Here is a 17417-nt window from a genome sequence, read left to right on the forward strand (position 1 = left end):
TTAATTAGTGTTTTTAAGTGTCTCAAAGATGAAAAGTTCTAGGTACACCCTTGGTATTATTATAAAACCCTTTTGATCACTTTAAAACTAAAATAGCTTGGGGATTAAAAAAATAACAACAATTAACAGCCAGCTTTGAAAAACAGGATGACCTTTATCTTAATCAGTGTCCTCTTTTAAAGGTGGGGTCTTATTATTTGAGTTGTGGAGGTTCATAAACAATGGGGGTGGAAAGTTGGTTGTAAGCCAGAGTGAGGTCCCAATCAGGTTCTGTGAGGCTGACCCTGTATTGGGCTTGGTTCAAGAAACAGAAATATTGTTTTCAAGCACTGGGCCTCTTTGTATATCAAGTTCTTATAGCCCCTGAGTTCCCAGAATCTCCTGGTCCAAGAAGGCACTCAGAAGAGCAAAGGTTTAGACTGTGCAAGATCTATTGTTTCACAAAAGACACTTTCCCTCCTCCAGGAAGTCTTGTAGGGAAGGTGAAGGATTTATGACTTTAACCCAGGAGTTCCTAATCTGTAGCTGGCATAATAGAGTAGTAATTTTGGATTTCTGGGCCATTCTAACCAATGTTCAGATTCTACCATTCCTTGGAATTTCTAGTTACAACTCAAAGACAGTTCCCAGGTGTGACTATGTCACCCTCAATGACCAGTGAGGGAGATGACCCTGGGAAGGTGGTAGAGGCAGGGAACATAGCACAAAGTAAGGGAAGAGAGCAACTTTCTGCCTAGCTAAGAAAAGGAAAACTTCTTTTGAGCCATCAGTCAGCTCCCAGGCCACTGTCTAGCACATTGTAACTATAATGAAAGAATAGGTGGGTGCATAATAAATGAATTAATTAATATATGGATACCAGAAAAACCACAAAGCACATGTTTAAGGAGCTACTTTATGGTACGAATTGTGTTGGATGTTTGAAATACAATTATAAAAGTGAAATAGTCTCTCTGCTGAAGGAGCATATGCTCAAATGGGAGAGACAGCACATAGAGCCAAGTGGAGATCAAGGAAGGGAGTTTTAGTCTGGGGAATCATAGAACCCCTAAGAGAAGCTATCGATCAGTCAATCATTGCCCCCTTTCCAAAAGCAGTAGAATTATTGATATGGTTTTCTACTTAGAGAAAGATGTGAAAAAGTAAAGTGAATTTGCAACTCAAACTCTCATAAAAATGAATGTTGAAAACTGTCTTAACAAGTCACTGGAAAAAATATTATTAAGGAAAAAAAAGAAAGGTGAAATGAGATATTGGTGCATGGCAGAGGCAAATAGCAAGAGGGCTTGGTGGAAGACTGGATGGCATGTGAAGCATGCTCTCTTCTCAACAGAGAGGGTTCAGTGAGACTGCATTCACTCAGTCACGTTGACAATGCTCATTAGTTTTTAACATTATCAATCCAACTCTATTGGCATTTCTATTCCTAACTCAGTCAATCAATGAAAATTGATTAAGTACTTACTAAGTTCCAGAAGCTTTCCTAAGTGCTGGAAATATAAAGAAAAATAATTAAATAGCTCCTTCACTCGAGGAATTGATCATCTAACAGTTACCAATCAATCAATCAGCATTTATTGGCAATCTATTCTGTATCAAGCACTAGGGACTTCAGAGATGAAAAAGAATGATTCTAGCCCCAAAAGCACAGAGTTGGGAGATGACCATATGGGAACAAAAAGAAGGAAAATGTAGTTGACTGATACAGTAGGTAATGAGGGTAGCGGGGGGAAGACACATAATGGAGTTGGAGATAAGTGTGGGCCAAGGTGGGGAAGGCTTTGAAAGTCATCGAAGTTTTCTACTTGACCCTACAGACAACAGGGAGTTTAATAAGTAGGGGAGACACGTAGTTTGATCTATGTTTTAGGAAAATTACTTTCGTAGGTGGGTAAAGCATGGCTTGGTGTAGGAAGGGCCTTGAGCTAGGAAGCTATTGTAGTAGTCCAGGAAAGAAGTGATGATTGCCAGTAAGTATGTGAGGGGAAAGGAGGGCATTTATACAAGGAATGTGATGGTAGAAACAAGAAGATTTTTCAATTTATTGGCTATGTGAGTTCATTGTGAGCAGGGGTCATTTCCTGTGCTTAGTGTAGTACTTGACACAGAGTAAGCCTTTGGGGGGAAAATATTTGTTGATAGATTGATTGTTTGAGGGTGAGTCCAGGATAATGAATGCTGAGCTTATAAACACAAGACATAACCTAGAATGGTGACATCACCTAAAAGATGACATCCTCCAAATAAATAATATAATTTGATAGAAGGCAAACCTAATAGGTTACTTCTAAATGCTGGTATTAGAGGCCTGAGGGATATTCAGTTTGAAATATTGGAAGATACTTGGTGATACAGGATAGAAACTTGCTTGAGGGAATGAGGCTGGATCTGGGAGCCATTAACTTAGAGACATTAGTTATGCCCATGGAAGTTGACAATGCACATACAGAGCATCAAAAAGACAAAAGGGCCCAAGACAGAGCCTTGGGAACAGCAACAGGTGATGGACAGGACATGGATGATGTGGATGATGGGCTAGAACAGGAGACTGAGAAGTGTTCAGATAGGTGGGAAGGAACAAAGTGTCTGGGAACAGAGAACGCTTAAAAGTATCAAATGTAGCAGGAAGTTCGAGAATTGAGAAAAGACCCTCAAATCTGGCAAATGAGTGATTATTTATCATTTTGAAGAGAATCACTTCAGTTCAGTGATGAGATCAGAATTTCAGAGACTGAGTGAGAAGAGGCAGTGAAGGAGGTGACAAGTGTAAATATCTTTTTAGGAGACTGGCTGAGAAAGAGAGGAGAGAAATAAGACAATTTCTTGCTTAAGGGGATCGTTGGATCTCGTAAAGTATTTTTGAGGTTGGGGGAAATTTGGACATGTTTGAAGGGAGTAGGAAAGGAACCAGAAGATAAGGAATGTTTGCTAATGAGGGAGAGAGAGAAGGAGAGAGAGACAAAGAGAGATATACAGAGACAGAGACAAAGAGAACAAGGACACAGAGAGAGTAAGGAGGCAGAGACACAGAGAGAATATGACAGTAGGGATAATCTACTAGAGAAGACAGCAGAAGATGGGATCAAAGGCACCAAAGGTACCTATTGTGGTGCTGACCATAACAAAGAGAAAGGTACCCTTATAAGAGTCAAGGAGGAGAAAGTAGAGGATAAATATTGAGAGGTTTGGAGATGAAGAAGCAAAGAGGGAATTTACCTGGAATGGCCTCAGTGTTCACAGTAATGTAGTAAGAGAAGATGGATGGAAGGGAGATGTGGGAGCCTTGAGGAAAGAAAAGAAGGTTTGAAACAGCTTCTGTGGGGAGTGTGATATGGGATCAATTAAGGAGGAATCAAAGAACTGCCTTGTTGCCGTGAAGGGCCAGTTGATCTTCTGTGACATAAATGTGCAGTGGACCCAGTCAGTATGGTTTCATGATTCCCTCCAGATTTGTTCATCAGAACATGAATATTAGCTGAGAGGCAGATGGTGGAATTAATGCAGGGCTGGATTTTGGCAAGACAAGAGTAGCCAGAGGATAAGGGGAAGATGAAAGATCTGAGAGTAGAGGCTAGAATGAAGTTGAATTGGTTGAGATTGGGAAGGGATAATACATTAAGGGATTGGGATAATGTTTTAAGATTCATTAAGAGGCTTATATACATTCTCTCATTCAATCCCCACAACAACCATGTGAAATAGAAGTTACTGTCATCCCCATTTTATAGATGATAAAACTAAGACTCAAAGTGCTTAAGTGAATTGCCCAGGGTCACACAGCTGGTAAGAGTTGGAGACAGGATTCCACATTAGTGCTTCCTGACTTCAAGGTTAATAATGCCAATGATGTAGATCACAACCAATACATACTTTCTTTCTTTCTTTCTTTCTTTTTTTTTTTTAGTGAGGCAATTGGGGTTAAGTGACTTATCCAGGGTCACACAGCTAGTGAGTGTTAAGTGTCTGAGGCTGGATTTGAACTCAGGTACTCCTGACTCCAGGGCCGGTGCTCTATCCACTGTGCCACCTAGCTGCCCCTCAATACATACTTTCTTGTCCTTTGTAAAGAAGACTATTTAGAGTCTAAAATCCTGGGTTTAAATTCTGATTTTTTTTGCTCTACCTGTGTGCCCCTAGGCTATTTGCTTAACCACTTTGGGCCTGTTACCTCATCTGCAAAATGATGGGTTTGACTAGATGACCTCTAATGTCCCTTCTGGATGTAAATATAGGATGACTATGACTCCAATTTTTGTACTCCCATGAATCCTCTGTAGGATAAATGCCCACAAGTGCCTCTGTTTCTCTTGACATTGTGGGGATTCTAGAGGAACATACTGCTTATGCATTGGTCATATGCTGTTTAGTAAGTAGACTATTGAGTCTGGAGTCAGGAAGACCCAGATTACAATTCCATCTTGGACACTTTCTATCCATGAGACCCTGGGAACTTCACTCAACCTCACTTCTCTTATCTGTAAGATAAGTGGGTGGACTAGATGTCTTCTGAAACCCCTTCTACCTCTGGATCTATGACCCCATAATTCTGTTCTCCTACCATATGAACAGCTGACCTTTGTTTCCACTCATAGGCTATACAATACTCCCATTTGCCACATGCACATTAAGACCAGAGCTTAGTGAGGTCATTCCTATGGTTCATAATACTGTCAGATGGAGGCCATTGAAGATGGGGGTGAGAGCTGGGGCTCTTTATCCAGTGAGCCCCTCATCCTATGGGATTCTAGTCACCTCCTGAGGACCTTATCATTGGTGATTATGTAAAACTGACAGCTGCTTATAATTATTTGGGGCTTCGGGTAGAAATCATTAAAACCATCTGCCTTTATCTTAACGCTACCAGACTTAAACCCATGGGGTTGCTTCTACCTAACTTCAAACAGGGCAGTGAGGAAGAAAAGACAGCTCCCCACATTACTAACAAATTTTCAGTGATTCATTTACATGTACAACCAGTTATTTCAACAGCCTTCCAACCTTTAATTATCTTCTAAATATATGTAATTTGGGACTGCTAATTAGATAGCAATTTAATGCTCTCGTAGGGATTCAGATGCACTGTTGCTTTTTTTTTTTTTAATGTAAACTCCAATAAGAATCATTCCTGGTATGCAAATGATTGTGTTCTTTGGTGATTCAATGAAGTGGTGAAGCTTGTGCACTGGGCAAAATCTTGCACAATTCAGCCTTCTGCTATACCTAAACATGAGTCTTTGATCACAGGAAGGGTTAGCTGAGGTTAACTGGGCCTTTGAGCTGACCTAACACAGACACAAAGGCAGAAGAGAGAGAGAGAGATAGAAAAATGGAGAGAGAGAGAGGAGAGACAGACAGACAGAGAGACAGAAAGACAGAGAGAGACAGAGAATGAGATAGAGAAAAAGAGACAAAAATGAGAGATAGGACAGGCTTCTAGTTGAAGCCTAACCCTACTTCCAGAGGTCACTGATGTTTCACCAGGGTCTACATATGTTTCTGTTCCTAGGAAAGTCTATGGATCTGAAATGGAAGATTCTACTTGCCTCATCCATTCTCATCTGATGTGTGTGTGTATGCGCATGCGTGCATGCACGTGCGCATGTGTGCTTGCCATTATCCAGCTGGCCACTGTGTTAATTAAGACTTAGTGGCTTCCCCAGGGCAGGAGAGAGCAAGGGAGTGTTTTGCTCAAAGCTCTGAGCCTCTGTTTCCGGTATAATCTTTACCCCTGTTGCGAGGGATCTTGAAATTGCATAAAGATGGGCTTGTGTTGGGAGAGCAGCTCATGATCAATGAGATGACATTTCCCAGTGATAGAAACCAGGGCTCCAGTCTGAGCCTTGCATCATTGCTTGCATTCTTGAACTGAGGCTACTAGAGCAGCTGAGGCTCCCAGGCCCCAGGAGGCAAGGGGGCTTGAAACAAATCTATAGAAAGTTGTGTAAAATCATTATTCAACATAAGGCATGGAATTACATTTTGATGAGGTTAGGCGTATTAATTCATCATAGGTGATGGCACACAGTCTCAGGTATGGGTCCAGAGAGGAGATTAACAGGAGAAACACAGAGGTCAGTGTGTGTCCTACAGAAATTTGGCCTTCTCACCAGATCCTCTACAGTGTGAAGCTTCCGCTAGACAATAAAGAAATCAACTCTCCAATACTCCTTCCAAACCAAATTTCCTGAAGGGACCCCCCCCTCAGCGAAATTACCAACATAAAGTCAGTGCTTCCTGTCCTTTGAAGCACATGTGTGGATATTATAGAGGCAGGGTCTGTGGCAAATAAATGCCATAGCTGTTGGGGGCCTGGAGCATCAAGAGAAAAGTGGTCAAGACTGTACTATCTATCAATGCTAGGATGGAAAGGGATGGGATGGGATGGGATGGGAAGCATTGTTGAATGGGGAATAAAATGGGGGAGGTCATGGAGGAAACTCCAGTTAACCAAAGTTGAACATCTAACAACAATTTCAAATCTTTCCGGAGTTACCAAGCAAATATTTGCACAGTAAGCCATGGAGATACTAAATTACTTGGTCAGAGGCTAGCATCAACTAGAGAAGACTGGTTTCCCATCTGAGGCTTTCCTACACAGGGGTGATACAACACCATAGAAAGACGTTGAACTTGGAGATAGGAAAAGTTGGGTTCAAATCCTGCCACAGATATGTACTAGCTGTGTGACCCTGGATAATAGAAATGACAACATCAGCTACCTTTTCTCCACTTCTTTAAGTACTTTGTGTATGTTATGTCACTTAACCTCAAGTCCCTTGACCTGTCTGGGTCTCGATTTCTTCATCTGTAAAAGTGAGGTGACTGGATTTGATGACCTGACCTCTTCAAGATCTAGATGTATAAGCCAGGGATCATTCTTCCCCTTTTTTTCCCCAGAGATCCTCACCATCCCTTAGGACATAGGTCATGAAGTTTACCTGTTTACCTCAACCAGAAGTGATCTCCTTGCAACAGTAAGCAGAAGCAAACACATGTTCTGGTGAGAAGACACATGAAGAACGGTAATGAGTGGAAGTTACAAAGGAGCCAATTTAGGCTTAATAAGAGGAAAACCTTCCTGACAATTAAAGGTATCTAGAAGTGCATTGGGTTGCTCTGGCAAGGAGGGACTTTCCTTTCACCAATGTTCTTGAAATAAAGTCAAGATATTTCTCTTGTCAAGGATGACGTAGGAAATTCTTGTTCACATATGGATTGGACCAGAAAGCCTCTGAGGTCTCTTGTAGATTCAGGCTTCTGTGGTTCCAGGAATACACAGACACACACTGACATCCCCCAGAATGCTGCTGGGATGCTGCTTGTGCGTTCTTCTCATTCTATCAGATATCACAGTTATTTGTGTTCATGGCTTATCTCCCTCAATTGAATACAGGCTTCCAGAGGAAATGGAACTTGTCTAATCCAATAATTGCATTCTCCTCTGTGCTTCACAGAAGGATATGCATATTATTGGTGTTCAACACAATTGTGGAATGAATGAAAATAAACATTTATTGAACACCTACCATGTGCTAGCATACCAATATGAGTACAAAGAGAAAAGACGAGCCTGGCTGTTCTCCCAGAGCTCACACTCTAACTGGGGGAGACAACATATAAAATGAATGACTTAATTAATGGCTTCTTCAAATACTCAATATCATCATGTGCATTGATCCATGGTCCAGCCATCATGAGAGACATGGCAGAGTTACGACTGGGGAGGTGAACTTCCAATGTCAGGATCCAAATGTACCCTGTGTAACCTTCTCCAAAGCAACCCTGCAGCCTTTAGAGACACCCCCCCCCTTTTTTGGGACCTCCTGCAGAGTTGGCTTAGTCAAGTACCTACTCCTGGTCAAGACCCTGATCAATATCTGCTGACCTATATCTCTTTGTTTGCTTCTCTTCTCACCTTTCTCTCAGAAAGAGGTGAGACACTCAGCAAGAGGCCAATGAAGGAGGGGTAATTTGTGGAATTGCTGTTTCAGTGTAGCATGAGCCATAGTGCCTGGCGCATTGTAGGTGCTATGTAAATGTTTATCCCCTTCCCTCTTCTGTATGACTGATTCAGAGGTGCTTGCCTGGCCATATTCCGCAGCACCCTAAATACCCTCCCAATCCCTCACACTCATCTTCTCTCCACTTAGAATATTACAGTGGCTTTCAGGCACTTCAGTGTGAAAGTGTCTGCTATAACTCTCATGCTCTTGGCATTTGGGGAAGGAATTGATTTGCAGATTTGAATCACGTAGCACTGTCCAACAGAGACATCAAGTCTCTCCCCTCCACCCCACCACCCCCCACGTCCAGCCCCTTCTACACAAACTGGACATATTCCAAATAGGGCTAAGCTGACTCTCCTCCTTTGTCCCTATGGAAGAGATAGCAGCCGGCCCAGATTGACAGGCTGCAGCAGCCTTGACCATGGTGGTGCTAGGGCGCCACCTAATGGTAAACCTTGCTTAATTCATCTTGAGCCCATCTGCAGGTAAGGAATTAGGAGACAGATGGCAATCTGGAAAACCACTAAAAGGCTACTAAGTGGACCTGAGCTCCTTAGTGAGGAGACAGGCAAACAGGACTCGTGTGTGTGTGTGTGTGTGTGTGTGTGTGTGTGTGTGTGTGTGTGTGTGTCTCCACACGGGTGCACGTGCACTTCTGTTGTGATTCATTAAGTCCCAAGGCTGCTCTCCAATTCAATGATGGGGCAGTGGGAACACTCCTGACCATCAGATCATAAGGAATACAGGAGGGGCTGGCCACAGCCAGACTTTTCCTTCTAGGTATGAAGCTCCCAGGAGCCCCCTTTGCCCACTACTATGGATTTTTCTCTCTATACTCTAAAGGCTAGACAAAAAAGACCTTTTCATAAGAAACATGACCATATACCAGTTGTTTTTTGTTTTTGTTTTAGGGTTTTGGGTCTTATTTTTTTTTTAAGGCAATCAGGATTACATGACTTGCCAAGAGTCACACAGCTAGTAATTGTCTGAGGCTAGATTTGAATTCAGGTCCTCCTGACTCTAGGATTTGTGTTCTATCCACTGTGCCAGTTGTTTTTAACCAAACCTGGGGTCCAGTGGATCCCTGGATAGATTTCAGAGGGGCCTTCACCGTTTCTTGTTCTTTGCATTCTTGGAGCATACCACTGGGTACTTTGGAGCATGTGCAAGTTGCCTAGCATAGAGGTACCTTAAGGGACTTGCCTGGGCATTGCCCAACATGGAGGCACTCTGTGTTCTCTATTCCATGGGTAGGGGTGGCCTCCTTAACTCTCTGAACAGGCCAGAGCAGGCCACATATTTAAAACTGTTGAAATAAAAACATAAGCCCGCACATATATTCATTCACTTTTAACTGAAGTGAGTGTTTTCTTCAATTAATTTTTTCATAATTGAATCATTTCATAATACATTTTATAAACTCTTTCTGCCATTCTTTCCTATTCCAAGTCTTTTCTGCTTAGTCTTTCTTGCTGCACATACTGTGCATAGAGGGTAAAGATGCCAGTTCATCTAGAGTATGGGTGGCATGAACTGAACCAGTGAGAGGGGAAGTGCTTCCTTCCCCTGCTGTCCTTCACTTGAAGCCCAGCTCTGAAAAATGGGCTTGGTCTTATTGGTTTCTATTCAGTGTTGTTTCTCTTTCTCATTTCAAGTTCTGGTGATGATCTTCAGTGTTCTTGGGAGTTGGAGCCATGAGAATTCTGATACCAGGTGGGGTGTTATAGCCAGCTCAGCCAGCATGAAAACCCTGATAATCCAGGCTGCTTGAGACCCACAACTAAGGGGACCACATAGGAGAGGTGCAACAGAACACACTTGGCCTTCCAACAGTGGGAGCCAAAGTATGCAGGGCTACAGTGTCTCAGACACAAGACTTGTTCCTGATATTGTTTTAATAGTTGATGTTGCCTCAGTCTCTCAAGTTGGTGCCTTGGGACACTTGTATATTCTAAATGCTCCTGGGCCAGGAAATGGATCTGGAGTTTCTAATCTTTAAAATGAAGATAGAGAGAAGTGCCCAGAACTCATGAGGGCCCCTAGTAGTGAAAGAGATTGGTAAGGAGAGAGGGAAGAAGAGAGAGAGAAAAGAAAGGAGGAAAGAAGGGAGGGAGGGAGGAATGGAGGGAGAGAGGGTGGAAGGAAGGAAGGAAAGAAGGAAGGAAGGAAGGAAGGAAGGAAGGAAGGAAGGAAGGAAGGAAGGAAGGAAGGAAGGAAGGAAGGAAGGAAGGAGATAAAGAAGGAAAAGAGGGAGGAAGGAAGAGAGAAAAGAAGGAAGGAAGGGAGGAAGAGAGGAAGGAAGTGAGGAAGCTTCTTAAGTGACACAGATCTCAAAGTGACCTTTACAAATAATGGAGGTAGAAAAGAGCCATCGAGATTATGATTTAACCTGAAGGATATTACAAATCTGATTCAGAACCATTTCCAGGAGGTCTCCTGAGCTCCTCCATTGGGTATATTTTCTGCCTATTCCCCTCAGGGTCTTTCATGAGGTCTTGCCTACATGCTGGCTTCCTGGGCCATTCTCTTGGAGCCTTTGACTGCAAAAGCACCCTGACCACCCTCCTTCCTTCAGGACATATTGCTTTAACAATTAACTCAACAATAGAATGTAGGAATGATGTAAGCTCAGCTACTCCAGGTCAGGGGCACTTTCATTCTGTCTATTTTTCCACAGCTTGGTATAATGCCTGGCACATAGTTGTCAGTTAATAAATACTTGTTGATCAATTAAACATTAATAATTGGTATTTGAATAATATTTTGTTTTTGTTTTTCAGGGCAATGAGGGTTAGGTGACTTGCCCAGGGTCACACAGCTAGTAAGTGTCAAGTGTCTGAGGTGGGATTTGAACTCAGGTACCCCTGAATCCAGGGCTGGTGCTTTATCCACTGTGTCACCTAGCCACCCCTTGAATAATGTTTTAATGATTGCTTTGCACATAAAATTTCATTTAGTGCTCACAATGACCCTATTAAGTAAGTGCTGCTATTATCCTCATTTTCAAGATGAAGAAACTGAGGTTCAGAAAGGAAACAAAATCAGCAAATGGCTTATGGTCACACAATTAGTAAATGTCCGGTATGGGATTTGAACTGTGGTGTTGCATCCTCCTGGTCCAGGGATTCATTCAATTAGACAGTGTTGCATGCTGCCTTTACAAGTTTGTAGGTAATTGACACCTTGGAAGAAGCTAAAACAATCTAGATGACAGAGTCTGAATCCAAAACCACCTTGACAGGTTAGCTAGACTCCATTAAAGATGGGGCGGTGGGTACAGGAGGCCGGGAGCAGCCCCTCCATCTCAGTGTCATTGTGAGGAAACAACCCATGGGGAGGATGCTAAAGGAAAAACACTCTGTGTCCTCCAGTCTTGTAAAGATGTCTAGAGCACTGAAAGGTCAAAGAGCATGTCCAGAGGCATATAGTCAATATATACAAGAGCTAGAACTGGAAAGCAGCTCTTCCCAGATCTGAGGACAATTGTCTATTTAGCTACTGAATGACCTTTGTGCACTTTAATTTCCAGATTAAATATAAGTGTACCTATAGCCTTTAGTCTAAAATGACTTCATAGCCACAGGAAGGATGGGTGAGGCATGGTGTTAAATACGATAAGATTACCTAAAAAAGATCTGGAGGTTAGAGTGGATTGGAAGCTTAACAGGGGCCAAGAGTTTGATAGACAAGAAAGAAAAAGTCAATGAGTCTACCTTAAGAGAGGCCCAGCTTCCAGAAATACAGTGCTTAGAGTTCCCCTGAATTCTGCCCCAGTCAAGTATCAGCTGGAGTTGTTGTTATTGTCATTTCAAAGATACTTCAAAGATACTGGAGGGGCTTGCCATTTTCTTCTCCAGCTCATTTTATAGATGAGGGAACTGAGGTAAATAGGGTAAAGTGGTTAGCACAGGTCACCAAGATAGCAAAAATCTGAGGCCAGATTTGAACTCAGGACTCCAGGTCCATCACTCTGTCCATGGCAGCCTAGCTGCCCCTATCATTTGGAGTACTATACTAAAACCACATTTTAGGACCAAAAAACCAAACAAATCAAAATTAAGTTAAATTAAATTAAAACAAACAAACAAAAAACTCCACTGAAAAAATGAAGAGTTTTCACAAGATGATGAAAAACTTTGAAACCAAATCATGTGAGCATTGGTAGAAGGACCTGGTTTTTGTTTTGTTTTTTTGGTTTGTGTGTGTGGAGGGGGCGGGGAGGCTTGGTTGGGGAGTGGACTATTTTTTGTTTGTTTTCACACTGGAGAAGAGAATTGGGCAAACTGGATACCAGTATTTGAAGGGCTGTCCAATGAAGGAGGGAATGGAGGGCTCTTGTTTAGCCTTCAAGAGCAGAAAGAGAAGTAATGAGTAATAGTTGTTAAACAGACAAATATAGGCTAGATTTAAGGTAGGGAGGTAGGAGGCAGCTTCTTAACAATCAGACAGATGTAGAAGTGGACTGGGCTCTCTTTGTTTTTGTGGGGTTTTTTTAGTGAGGCAATTGGGGTCAAGTGACTTGCCCAGGGTCACACAGCTAGTAAGTGTTAAGTGTCTGAGGTCAGATTTGAACTCAGGTCCTCCTGACTCCAGGGCCGGTGCTCTGTCCACTGCGCCACCTAGCTGCCCCTAGACTGGGCTCTCTTAAGACTGAGAGAGCAATTCAGTGAATCAGTGAACAGAGTTGGCAAGACCTAAGTTCTACTCCTTTCTCAGACTATTATTACCCAAGTGACCTTGAGCAAGTCCCTTTAATTCTTTCAGACTCTTTTCTCATCAGTAGAAATGGGAATCATCGGGGCAGCTAGGTGGCGCAGTGGATGGAGCACTGGCCCTGGATTCAGGAGGACCTGAGTTCAAGTCTGGCCTCAGACACTTGACACTTACTAGCTGTGTGACCCTGGGCAAGTCACTTAGCCCTCATTGCCCTGCAAAAAAAAAAAAAGAAAAGAAAAGAAATGGGAATCATCATAGTACCTCCCTCCCAAAGTTGTTGTAAGGATAAAATGAGATCATATTTGCAAAGCACTTTGCAAACCTTAATGCACTACATAAATGGAAGTGATCAACATCATCATTATTATAATTATCATTATTGTTTCCCTTTCCCTGAGGGTCTTCAAGGCAGGAATAGATGATGATTTTTGGGAGGGTGGTGAGGATTCTTTTTTTTTTTTTTGGCAGGGGGGCAGTGGTGGTACAGGATGGTCTCTGTGGTCCCTATCAACTTAGAGATTCTGTGCAGTTGCTCTTCAATATGTTAACTAGATTTAAAAATGGGGTGGGGGAGGCTGGCCCCACAAGGTATTGGCAGGAAGTCTATCTGCTGGGAAGACCCACGAGATGAAGAGAGCAAACAATACTTATCTGTAACAAAACAGGACCTTAGAATCCTTGCCAAGATCCATGAAATCAAAGAAGCCTTTCTGAGGCCAGTGCACATGTATGAGCAGCCTTGGAGCCACTACATACTTCACACCCAACAACTGTACATGTTTTAAACAAATATTGGATGAAATCAAGTCAAAAGGAGCAGGGGGAGAAGACTACATTGGACAAAAGACAGAACTATCATTTGCACTTGAGTGAAGGCTTTGCCTTGGCTCTGGCCACCACAGCCAGGAGAGCTACAGAGGTTCATGGAGTAAAGATGAATGGCTTCTTGCAAGCCTGCTTCCTGGCTCTCTTCATCCTTTTGGGCTCCATGGCTGGTCTTTCTTGGCCAAAAGCAGAAGGGACATCCCTGTCTAATGAGGGTTCTGCTCTGTGACTTGGGTTTGTAAGAGAGGGAGCAATCCCTCCCTACCCATGCCACTACCCATGCTAGCCAGGGATGCTACTCTCCAGGGATGTCCTCAGGGAGGATGACAGCCAACATGGCCTGTTGCCCAGGGCAGACACACAGGTTCCCAGAGGAAGGAAAGAAATGGTCTCCTTTAAAAGTTCCCATCCCAAACAAATGAAAGAGTAAGCAACAGCTGTTCTGGATTCAGTCACTGATCCATCCCGCCACTGATTCCTTTATTCAACACATATTTATGGAGTATTTACCATGTCTGAAGCATGATGCTCTGGTATGGTAAAGATGCAAAGACAGGTAAGACAGCCCTTGACTTCCATCCAATTCAGCAAAAAGGTATTAAACAACTACAATATGCCAAAATTTGGAGATAAAAATAGAAATATGAAAAAAAGATGGGTGGCTTTTAAGAGGTTCACATTAAAAAAAAAGAGGTTCACATTCCACAGGGCAAAAATCAAGAGATAATCAATACAAATATATTCATAGTAAACAGAAAGACTACAGGTCTTGGCAATAGGTGACGTCATCCCAAAGGCTACAGTGGGCCAAGAAGCTCTCCAAAGTCAGAGGATCTGAAGTTAAATGTATCTTAAGGTCATTGGTCCTGAGTAGTCCTGATGAACCTGCCCACTGGTACTCTGGTTGGTGCTTGTTACTTTCCAAGTGGAGGACATGGATCCAGGAGACAGCACAATGCAGTGGAAAAAAATATTGGGCTTGTATTACAAGAATCTGAGTTCAAATTCCAGTTCAGCTACACTGTCTCTATGATCCTGCTCAATTTGCTTTACTTTGATGCCCTCTGAAGAAGTTGGACAAGATCATCTCTGAGGCTCTAGCTCTAGAATTATCTCCCTCCCTCTTGCTCACTACTTTTCCATCCAAGTCCATTTTCAAGGTCTAACTAAGACTATCTTTTCTCCCCTGACCTCTCTAGCCCATATTTTCTTGGGATTAAAGAGGAAGTAGAGTAGAGGGAATAGTATTGCTTCAGGAGCCAGAAAACCTTAGTCTGAATACTTCTCTGCCACTTACTCCCTGTGGGACCTTGAACCTTCCTGGGCCTCCATTTTCTTCACCTGTCAAAGGAAGGGGTTGGCCTCCATAGTCCTTTCTAGCATGTAAACCTATGAGAATATGAGCTGCTACATGTTATTATTGCCATAGAGGTTGGCCATCAGTGGCTCCTGGATTCAGGATCAGATGCTCACCTATTCAGAGCTAGAAGGGACCTTAGAGGTCATGTTGGCCAATCGCCTCCTTGTACAAGTGAACGGCAAAGATGTTGAGATTTGTTCAAAATCACACAACTAGTATACATCATCTTTCTGCTTACTTGTCCAGCACTTGGTCCATCGTCATGGGATTTGGGGGCAGAAGCTATTATAGAAGGTATCTACTCCAACCTCCTCATGCAGAAGAGGAAACTGAGGAGGTCATGAGGAGACATAATGTGGTGGGTCTTTTTCTATGCTTCCCAGCCTGAAAGCACTTTGAAAGCTTGAATGGATGGCTCTAATTGTACCTTGGCTTCTCCAAAGTGCCTAACATGGGGTCTTTGAATACTAATGACCTCTGGTGACTGACATCAGATTGACATTGCTCAGTTCTGTCTCCCCAGATACATTGCAAGATCGATACTAAGAAAATAATAATTTTGGATTCAAAGAACATGTATTCAAATCCTGCTTATTTCATTCACTACCTGTGTGACATTAGTCAGGTCAGTCACCCTCTCTAGGCCTCAGGTACCTCATTTGTACATTCAGGGCTACATCACCTCTAAGATGTCCTCCAATTTAGACATGTATAGTGATCTAATCCTGCATTAGGAGGAAAAAGAGGGAATTCAGAGGCCAGGTCTTCTCTTTTCTGGGAATGTATTCAATTTAAAATACATTTATTAAGACTATGCTATGGGGGAATGAAGTAGAAAATGGCACTTCTCAGGCATGGGATAAGATACGGCCTGTTCACAGATAGCTTTTACAGAAGGAAGAATAAGAAAGGACAAGGCACAGGTCCTAGCAAAGGGGCTAATAAATAGGAGCAGAGCAATTGTGATCAAATGGAGGTGGGTGGAATTCAAGGAAGACTTCCTGGATAAGGTGGAAACTGAAATGGACCTTCAATGAAGGAAGGTAATCACCAAGTCCAGGTGTGGGGTGTGGAAAAAAGAGTACACTGCAGGCAAAAGACATCATGGATTGAGCAAAGGGGCATCCAGGGGAGGGGGAGGAAGAAGCTCTCTTGGCTGGAAGATAGGGAATGGTAAAGAGGAGCCTGAGACAAGGCATGAAAGGTGTTTTGGAATCAGATTGTGCTGACCTTGGATTAAAGGATACTTAGACAATGGACCACATGATTGATGAAAGGGTTAAAGACCCTGGATTATAAGGAACCCAGGAATCATCATGGCCAATGCTTTCATTGATCTCATGATGGAAATGAGGCTCAGAGCTGGAAAACACATTCCCTGAAGTCATATAGATAGAAACAACCAGAGGCAAGTTAGCAGGCATTCAAAAAGGAACTATTTACTGATCAACTGATACATTCCTAGTGTCCTCTGGATAGCATGGGGTTGGGTCATGAGTAGAAAGTAGAGCCTGAGTTCCTGAGGGAAGCTATGGAGAAATGAGAACCCGGAACATAAACACATGGAGGCAAAAAAGGACCTGACTGTGTTATCCAGTTCTGTGACTCAATGAAACAATCAATAAACATTTAAGGAAAGCTTCCTGTTCCCACCTGGGCTGTCTCTCCTTATCTGATCATCCTAACAGTTCGGGACAGACTGATGAATCAATACAAGTACATCAGATCCATTGCCATGAGGGTGTGTCTAGTATTTAAAAAGGGAGGGGGGAGAGAAGTCAGAGCATATTATAGCCAGCAATAACAGGGTTTAAGGGAGTACATTCCTAACATCCTTATGATGATGTCCTGGGAGATGGTCGACTATCAGATTCTCCCTAAAACACATCAACACATATTTATTAAAGATTCTATTTCCTATCCAAAGTGGAGACCTCAGTTAATTAACCATGAGTTGGAGCCAACCCATCATTTTTTTTTTTTTTACACTCTGCAAGTGGAGTATTTATTCAACAGTCCATTGAACTCAGGGATTTCTGGAAATACAATAATTAATGTTGGTATGGTTTTGAAAATTCTTCTAGCTAGAACTGTTCAAACTAAGCCCATGTTTTGGAAAGGACATTGACAGCCTAGGGGAATTCCAGTGGAGAAGAACCAGGATGCCATGAGATCCCAAGTTCACAAAGATTGATTGAAGGGGAATTTTAGAGAAAAGATGACACAGAAAGGCCTATATGACAGTTGGCTCTGGTCTTTGAAGGGCTACCCATTTGGAAAAGGAATGAGACCTGATCTTTCTGACCCCAGAGCAAAGAAGGAGGGGCAGTGGGTGGAAGCTGCAAAGTGACCTGTTTGGGCCCAATTTGGGAAAGGGGGTAGGGAAGGATCTCACCCTTAGAGCTATCCCAAAGTAGAATAGGCAGCCCTTGGATATGGTCAATCTGCCTTATTGGAAGACTTTTTAAAAAAGGGTTGATAGATACTCTGGGATTATGAAGATATTCTCA

At 42.7% G+C, this 17417-nt stretch overlaps 1 protein-coding gene across 2 annotated transcripts in view; it reads right to left on the minus strand.

Annotated features, from left to right (window-relative positions):
- Positions 1–17417, minus strand: part of CACNA2D3 (calcium voltage-gated channel auxiliary subunit alpha2delta 3) — a 1069564-nt gene that overhangs the window by 239554 nt on the left and 812593 nt on the right. The gene's annotated exons all lie outside the window — the stretch shown is intronic.

Source organism: Dromiciops gliroides, chromosome 1 (assembly GCF_019393635.1).
Source record: "Dromiciops gliroides isolate mDroGli1 chromosome 1, mDroGli1.pri, whole genome shotgun sequence".
Classification (NCBI taxonomy): domain Eukaryota; kingdom Metazoa; phylum Chordata; class Mammalia; order Microbiotheria; family Microbiotheriidae; genus Dromiciops; species Dromiciops gliroides.